Source organism: Citrus sinensis, chromosome 9 (assembly GCF_022201045.2).
Source record: "Citrus sinensis cultivar Valencia sweet orange chromosome 9, DVS_A1.0, whole genome shotgun sequence".
Classification (NCBI taxonomy): Eukaryota; Viridiplantae; Streptophyta; class Magnoliopsida; order Sapindales; family Rutaceae; genus Citrus; species Citrus sinensis.
The window spans coordinates 13,016,017-13,025,860 of NC_068564.1; the positions used below are offsets into that span (position 1 = coordinate 13,016,017).

A 9,844-nucleotide genomic window follows, 5' to 3' on the forward strand; every position below is an offset into this window, starting at 1 on the left:
TTGTCCAAGTTGGTGCCTCTGTGGTTGATGTTGCGCATTGTCCTCCCGTGTTGCTTCATTTGCAGTATTGTGTAGATTATTAAATATAGAATTGATATTATGTTTAATATCTCATAACTCTTCTATGCATCGCCGCCGGTCACCGCCGTCGACAGTGATGACAGATGTTACTATCTAACTTGCTGATATTTATCTTTTGAAGTATATTTCATTGTAAATCATTATTACTTTATTGAAATATAAATAATTATATATATATATATATAATTTATTGTAACCAATTATATTACTTTCAAAAATTTTATTTATATAATTAATTTGAAGATATATTTACTATTTCTAACTATAAATTTAAAAAAAAAAATACACTATGTCTGGTATATTTGAACCCATATGAATAAAATCTATATCCATATCCAGTGGGTGTGGATATATATTTGAAATGTTTGGAGTTTTATCATCTTTTCTCCCCTAAAATAAACACTATTACATTGTTAATATATTTAAATGAAAAATTAGTATAGCATTAATATATTTTAATTTGTAAACATAAGTATTATTATAACATTAATATATTTTAATTTGTATACATTCATATATTCTGAAATTAAATATAAATTTGTATCTAATCATTTAGTTAACTCGATCCTGATTCTTAATTCTTGTAATGTACCAAATACAAGATAATATTTGGAGGACGGAAACTAGAGATCGCCAATGGGCTGGGTGGCAAGAGGCAAGGCACGTGTCCGTACGGCATGGCATGACACGAGCACGTTTTGGTACGGCACGCAGCGTGCCGTGCCGCACCTAGAATTTTAGGCATGCGGCCCTTAAAGTACGACACGATTAGAGATGTGCCAAAGCACGACACGCGAAAAGGAACGTAATAAACATGCTTCATTGGTGAGCTAAGCACACGACCCGTGGCCTACCGCCTACCAATAGCACGTGGGCCAAAGTATATCAAAGTAAAATTTTTTAACGAAAAATAAATATAAAATATCATGATTTTATAAATATCTTGAAATTAAATTTTTTAATATATTTTTTTAGCATAGGCTTTTTAAAAATTAATTTAAGTTCTAGTTTAAATAAATATTCTAATTTTTTTATGTTTATAATTTATTAAATGGATAAATAAATATCATGATTTTATAAATGATAAACAAAAATTTTACGACATTAATATTTCATTTATGAAATCATAACTTAGTTAATAGTTAATGGAGATATATTTCATTTGTGAATGAAGTATTTTTCATATTTATGCACAAAAAAATAAAATTATGAACAAAATATTTTTATGATAAATTAAAAATTACATTTTCATTCAATGGAATTTATATGCAATAGTTCAAATAAAATTAGGTGTAATTGTTATTCTAGGATATTAATTTTATTTTTCATTAATCATTACTATGATCTATGAAATTATTATTATTATTATTAGGTTGGTGGACTTAAAAAAACACGCTAAGCACGTGGGCTTAAATAAAGCACGCTAGACACGTGAGTTTTTTTAGGCATGCTAGACATGTGGACTTAAAAGGAAAAAAAAAAGTTGGTGGACTTCTTTGGGTACGGCCCACGGCACGGCACGGCACGGGCACGCCATGAGTGGGCTCGTGCCGGGCTCTTATAAAAAAAAAGTGGGCACGGTACAACCCACCAATTTGGTGGGCCGCGCCGTGTCGGCCCACAAGCCGGCGTGGGCCGATGTTTGGTGGCCGGCACGGCCCACGGGCCATCATTAACGAAGACCCTGTGAATGTGTCAAAAAACGGCATGACTAGTGGCTAGGGGTGAAAGTAGGGATGGCAAAATCCGGGTCCGGGTCCGGGTTTGGTCTTTCCGGTTCCAGACCCGGATACTAAAATATTATACCGGACCCGGATTTAAACTCGGTTTTTATGACACCGGGTCCGGAACGGGTTAAACCCGGATTATTACGAGTTTCCGGATTGCGGGTTTTTAACCCGGATCACATACAAATAAAAAAAATCAAATACTTTACAAATTTGCAAAACCAGATTCAACATAAATCAAATACAAAGTAATAAACCATTTTAATTTTACAGATTTTTAATTTCAAAACAATAAACCATTTACAAATACAGATCCATGACATACACTCACAAAATACAAATCCATGTCTACAACTCAAAATCGTGATTCACAGATTTGATTCACAAACTTCAACAATCGGTGTCTGGCGAAGTAATGAACATCAGTGGCTGATGATATAATGATGGTGAACACGTCACAGCCGCCAGCGCAATTCGCAAAAGACGGATGAACGGCAGCCAAAACAGAGATCGCAATGGAGAAACAACGGCCAAATGAAGGCTGGTGATGATGATGAATGCGAACACAACGAAGCGAAGCGATGAGGAGTGACGACGATGATTTGATGAAGAGAAGAATTGAAGAGAAAAAGGATGATTTGAGGAAGAGAAGAAGTGAATGGGAACGAAAATGATGATTTGATGAAGAGAAAAGAAAAAGGTGAAGAGAGGCGGCTGTGAAAGTAGAAAATAAAGAGAAGAGAAAAGAAAGAGGACGAAAAGGATGATTAGGGCATCAGCATTTTTTTCCCCTTTTTATATTAAAAAATTATTTAAATATTATGCTAAAATAAGAATATCCGGGTCTGGGTTCCGGATATGCGGGTTATCTCAAACCCGGAACCGGACCCGGATCCATCCGGGTTCTTAAAATCTATTCCGGACCCAAATTTTTTTATACTCCGGTACGGATTTAACCCGACCTGAATTATCCGGGTTCGTCTGGGTCCGAATTATTTTGCCATCCCTAGGTAAAAGGTTCTCAAAAAGTAAAAGGATATATAAATATAAATAACAAATGACCAGTGGCAAATCTACAACTAAGTTAGATGGGGCTGTAGCCCGGTCTGATCCAGAAAACATCATTTAAACCCCTTATGATTTGATCAATTTTATATAAAGATAGAGTTTTTATATTATTTTCATATATGTCCCTAATTCAGTCACCCTTATATTTTTATCAATTTCATAAAACAATAGAATTTTTATTTTATTTTGAAATACACCCCTAATCCAATTATATTAATTTTTCCATTTGAAATTAATGACTTTTTTATAAAGTGATTAAATTATATATTTATTAAATGGATTGAAAACATTAAGCGTCTAAAATTTCATTACCGCTTTAATTTAATTTTAAAATTTCTAATTGAAAAAAGTATGTAAATGTAATATAACAGCATCATTAGTATTAAAAGTACTAAAAAAACATAGGGTAAAAATTATTAACAATTTCATAAAATTTTTATGTGAATATTGAGATTTTATTTATTAGTTACATTGAGTAAGAGGATAAGTTAGAAAATGAAATTTGACTATTTTGAGAAGATTTTGAAGGAAGAATCATCAGTATCTGATTTTTCAAAGAAAGTCAGAGTGTTTGGTAAAGAAATAACGACATACAAATACCTTTTTGTTAGGTTAAGTTTAGCTTATTATTGAAATTTTTGACTAATAATATTTTTATAATTTAAAAGGATGAATAGATTTTAATTGTTTAATTTATTTAAGCCCAATAATTAAATATTTTTCAAACATAAAAGTTCTACTTGCAATTTTTAATTGATTATAATTACATGTATTGATTTATTCTATCTTTAAATTCTTAATTGATTTATTAATTCTTATATAATTAATATTATTATAGGTTCTAATGTCAAATTCCATAATTGAAAAATAGTATTTTTATATTTTAATTGTCTTTTATTTTCTGCTCTTTTTGTACATTTATTTTTGTTTAGAGTACATGTTTATAGGTTTTTCGTGTCACCCTTATTTGATATACTTCTTTTTACTTATTAATATTTGTACTCTCTTAAAAATATAAAAATTTTAGTTTAGCCCGGAGAAATATAAAGCGTTGGGTCCGCCCTTGCAAATGACAATACTAAATACATATAAGAAATAATATTTAACGTGGTTTAATTTTTAATTTTTAAAGAATTTTACAACATCAGTACAGAGAATATTGTAGATCATAAAATATCTCTCCTATTTTTCTCATGTTTTGCCTTTCTTTTCTTTTTTTTTTTCCTTTTTCTCTCTTTCCTTTTGAAGGAAGATTCTCAACCCTTGTGTCTTTAATATGAACAAATTGTATTCCTGTTAATGTCTTATCACGTATGGGATGCAGTATGTAAATTAATTTAAAGTTATTGGATCTCTTCAATCAATAACTGATGTAAGTTTTTGTCAATATAAATATACATGCATGTATGCACATGTATGGCATGGATACAAGTCATTTATTGAGAAGCACACAAACGTTTGTCATTGGCTGAACTAATTAGATAACTAAACATAAACTAAACGTGGTAATAATAGGGAAAGTGTTTGTGTGGTGATGCTGACGGCTCTTGACTCTGTAACGTATGCAGCGGTATGCTCCTCTTTTATCAACTTGTCATTATCGTACCATAAATACTGCCCTTAACCCAAGAGTCTGTTTCCCAACAACAAAGTTCAAATTAATTAATTAAACTTCTCCATAGCTTCTTGTGAATCTCCGGTCACCGTCAGATCCAAACTAGCTCCTTCGGCCCACAATCCTCCTCTTTAATTTGCATGAACTACTTCTGGTACTTGATCTTACTTTTTTCCTTCTTAATTTCTCATTTATTCAGAAAATCAATTTAAGTTTGAGAATTATAAAATTGAATTGAGTTTCAAAATGCATGTTTTTTAATTTGTTTGCATTATTATGTTTCCAGCAGCAGCAGCAGTAGATATTATTGTAGAAGGACAATCATGATTATGGCTGTGGTGACTGTTTTTGTTTTGGTACTTCCTCTGGTGTTGCCGCCATTGCCGCCACCGCCGCTGATACTGCTGTGTGTTCCCATTTTGATGATCATTTTGCTCATTTTCTTGGCGTTAATGCCCTCTAAAATGCCTGATATGGACCTTATCAATTCTGCATAATGCTTAATCAGTTAGCTAGTTTAGCTCTAGTGTTAGCCGTTTTTCCTTGTAAGCAATTAATTTTATCAGGAAACGGTTGTTAACTGCTTTGCAATATCATATGCAACCCCTGTTTTTTCCTATTGTAATTTTGTCAATGGTTATAATCTATAGATTTATTATAATTTGGAATATACTAAGTCTTTTGCAATTGTACTTTTTTCAATGGTTATAATGCATAGATTTATTATAATTTGGAATCTATCAAGTCTTCAGAAACATACATTTATTCTATTTAGAATATACAGTTCGAAAGTCAACTCTCAACTATTAATCTTGAGAAGAGATTTACTTCAATTCTATAAATTTTTGGTAAAAGAAAAAAACTCGAATAAATGCTTGTTGAGAACATGCCTAATATTATATTTATTTTTTTTTTCTAATTACTCAACAAAAATATATAATGCAAAATATAATGTTCTTTTTCATCGAACTCCGCAGGTACAGGCTAGCTGAGTTACCTCCAGAGGATATTACTTTTGTAATACGCGATTATGTATGTGACAAGATTATTATGTTGGGTTAGACTATACTACATATAATATGTAATATACAATAAATTTATGAGTTGTGATCTATAATTATTCGATTATCTCACACACTAGTTAACTCAAGGGTCATTGAATGTTACACATGTGTACCATAAAGTGACCCTTATTGTGTAATCTTTTAGAAGGAGATGAAGCAGAAAAGTCGTATATAATAAATTTGTACGATTTTGACAAATATATAAAAGCTTCCTCTCTCGTTTTACATGCAAATCATGGAACTAAATTATAAACTAATAATAATTTCGTGTTGTACATGGAATTTTAGAATTAACAAAGAGAAGACAGAAAAGAGGGGAACTACAGTCTTTCATTTTTCTTTTAATAAGAAAATGATGCTTGTTTGAAGTCAAAAGTTAACAAAAAAGTTATGTGTTGACGGAGAGAGCGAGGGAAGACGCATAGGAGAAGAAGAGGTGGTGAGTTCTTTGATATCGGACATGCATGAGCACACGTGGTGATAAAGCCAGCCAGCAACTTGCTACAGTTTCCATGTTAACAAATAAAGGACAAACAAAGTAATAAGTGTTGCTGTTATCATGGGGCTCTTCAGCCTGCGGATACATCTGTATCTGGATTAACTAAGAGTGTTATTTAATTTCCCTTTTCGGTTGCTTTCCATTCACAGGATACGAAGATATGTACCCAAATAAACAATTAAACGTTAGACGTAATAAGTCGTATCTTAAATTTTTATCTAAAAAATGATGTGGTAGATAATGTTACACGATTTTCTTTTAATTTTCTTGAGTTGGGACTATATATTAGGAAGTTTGGGACTTCGGAGTGTTACTATTAGTATTACCAACCCCACTTATTCTATCTTTTTAAAATTAGTTTTTGGTTATATTTCATTATTTTATGGGAGAAAATTATGGTGCAACGGTAGTACCGTGCTACCGTTGCACCCAGTCGTTGGATCCCAATGGACCCTTCTATGGATCCTCGTTGGATCCCAATGGACCCTTCTATGGATCCAACGACTGGATGCAATGGTAGTACCTATTTTATGTTTTATTAAATTTTTATTTTATAACTGCCCGCAACTCTTTATTTATGTGGAACTATTCAACAAGTAGAATTTGCAAATTTAAAGTAAATGTATTGCACTATAAATGACAAACAACTATTTTATACACAATTTCAAATGAAAATTAGGGGTATAATTCGAAAAGCATAATTATTTTCCCCAGATTTTCAAGAAACCCAACTTCAACAAAGAATTTATGTGTACTGATTTAAGTGTTACAACTTAGATTTATTGATTCATAATATATTGTGGTGAACAGGAAGTTGAATTTAGGCGGAACCAAAGATTCAGTGAAATAGCTAGTAAAAGAAAAAAATGATCAATGACTTATAAAATTTAAACCATTAAAATGGAGCAATTAAAATGAGATCATAAATGGAGCCTGCAGTGGTTGGCAATCCTACGCTAATTTTCTAGTCAATTTTTTGTTGATTAAAGGTGAGGTGTAGGGCATAAAATGCTAAAACATCGAAGAGAAAAAAAATGGTGAAAATTCTAGTGAAAAAAGATTTTCACGAGAAAATTGAGATTACCTAAAGTTAGAGTTGGCAAAAATTGATACGACCTGATTACACGATATGAATAAATGGGTATGCATCATTAAATTTGACATGATTATTAAATATATCGGGTTTAGTCTAACATGATATTTTTTCTGTATGGGGTTAAGACTAAAGTTCTTAACCCATTTACCCGATTGATGACACAATTATATTTTCTATCCTAAATTAATTTGCAAATAATTGTCATCAACATTAAAATATTAGACATGATTCTCTCTTTTTATTTTTTTTTGCAAGAATAAGCATATACACAGTGTTCCATTTATAAAATTTTAGATTGATTTAGAACTTTAATAGCGGTAAATATGTAACATTTTGATATATATATATAGTCCTTCTCTAACGCAGATGTTCTCAATTTTTTTTTTTTATGCAGATATGCTATTAAGCTATTAAGTTTAATAGAGTTAGTGTAGACATACTATTAAACCGTATGGTTTTATAGTATATTGAAACATAAATCTATTAAATCACAGCTTAACAATATGTCTGCATTAAAAAAATAAGGATGCTCACACTTGAGAATAATTATATATATAGTTTATGTATATATATATAAACAGTATGTAAATAATTGATGTAAATTTTGTTCAATATATAGATATTAAGCGGATTATTGGATAATCTGTTTATTTTTTGTGTTGGGTTAGAGTCTCAATATTTTGGCACGATTATTAAATAGATCATGTTTGGTTTGATCTAAGTCTAATTTGATACTGTTAAGCGAGTGAGGATCCAATTAATCAAAAGGCTTTCTTAATTTTCTTTTCCTTTCATGTGTCGCCCCATTACTACTCCAAGTAGTGAAATCTGAATTTTTCCTAAACACACTAGCATTAGTCTTAGTAAAAATATTTGGACTTGGTGTCTACAAGTATGGTTGAATGTGTTTAAGCATTTATTTAATTGATTACTAAAATTTGAATCTTAAAAGAAATTGACAGTTACAAATTGATTTAGACTTTTACTCACCATCAACCGTTTACCGTTTAAATATCTTCACACTTAAGTCAGAAACAAATTAGAGTTGAAGCCGGTCACGGCTAACCACCATACTCTTATGTTTTAATCTAGGTTATTGGATATTAAAAGATGAGGTTTAGGGCTAAAAACCTAAAAACTTGTTCACAAAGAAACAAATGGTGAAGAATGAAGGTTTGTCTTATTGCAACGGTCGGAGGTGGAATAGCTGGTTTCAATCGATTAAAGATAGACATGATAAAATCACCACACCGTACGGCTAACAACCACACTATCACCTTTTAATCTAGGTTATTGGAGAGTAAAAGGTGAAGTTTAGGGCCAAAAGCCTAAAAACTTGTTCACAAAGAGAAAAATGGTGAAGAATGAAGATTTGATTTTCCTTTATAAAGATGGTAAGGCGATTGTGTCGTGTCCGTCTATAATCGACTGACATAAACTATTCCACTTCCTATAATTGCAATAAGACAAAAGAAATGAATATTTGCTGATCCTTGAAAATAATAGCAGTTGGAATCCCATGTAATCTCTATATTCTATGTTTTTCTTCCCCCATTTTTTTTTTAAATGGGCTACTTTTACCATCCTGTTCTGAACAATGCTTTTAATAGGGTGAGCAAAATAGTCCGAGTCGGCCTAGGCCAGCGGATTTCGGCCCGACCCTCACTCATGATGACCTGGATAAGAGGTTAAGAAAAAAAGTTTGGGCTAGTCTCAGGTCCACTATTTTTTTAAAAAATAAATTTATAAATTAGAATAATATAACTATAATTAAAAAATAACATAAAAATAAAAAAACTTAAATTCTTAATTTATAAATCAATGATTATAAAAAAAAGTAAAATTATAATATTAAGTTCTCTCTTATTCGTTAATTAATTAAGAGAGTGCTTGAGTTAAAAAATCTAGTATTAAAAGATATAAAATTTCTAAGCCTTTATTACTTTATTTATTATTTTATTTTAAAATATTTATTTTTTTTATTTATGATTATAACAATTTGTTGATTATTAATTTATTTTAAAATTATAATAATTTAAAATTTTAAAAATAGATAAAAGTTCAAACCCGACCCAAGCCTACAATGGGCTTGCCCCAAGGCCAGCCCTCATGCTTTTCTTAAAGTGGGCTTTCAAGCCCACGCCCGAGCCCGCTTTTTGCATCCCTAATTTTCATTATTTTATCTGCCATATGTCACTAGATCTAAATATGCCCCCATGATGCTTTCTTAATCAACGTTGCATTACTGCATTTTTTACGTTGCATTACTGCATTTTTTTCTTTTTAACACTGATATTTATATTATAATTAAAAGTCTACTAATATTTAAATTAAGTTTATTTTGACACATTTTAAAATTCTACTCACTAATATTTAAGGGATATTTGCTCTACGTATATTGATGGAAGATATCTACTTCTTCCTAATTATATAATTAGGAGAAAAATATATTAAAGTATCAATCCATTGGTATTGATGATAAGATTAATTGCAAATCATAACGCAATTTCTGTATTTAAAAGAAAAAATCAATAATGCACTTAAAGCGATCATGTAAAAATAAATATAACTTTCTTTTTGACAGAAAAAAATAGATAATCTAATATGCTTAAATCAAATAATAATTTATGCCTAGCTCGAGGATCTATTACTGATATCTAGCCAAAATTCTCTTTTCAAGCCAATGTTTATTTC

General features: G+C 30.7%; 1 long non-coding RNA gene across 2 annotated transcripts; it reads left to right on the forward strand.

Annotated features, from left to right (window-relative positions):
* Positions 1 to 4,507: 4,507 nt before the first annotated feature.
* LOC112496407 (uncharacterized) lies at positions 4,508 to 5,923 on the forward strand. 2 transcript variants are annotated; one of them, XR_003062957.2, is made up of 3 exons: positions 4,508 to 4,645; positions 4,778 to 4,897; positions 5,469 to 5,923. It is a non-coding gene; the product is annotated as an uncharacterized LOC112496407 (long non-coding RNA). The 2 variants fall into 2 exon arrangements; XR_008051991.1 differs by lacking the exon at positions 5,469 to 5,923 and having other exon boundaries at positions 4,778 to 5,228.
* Positions 5,924 to 9,844: the final 3,921 nt, after the last annotated feature.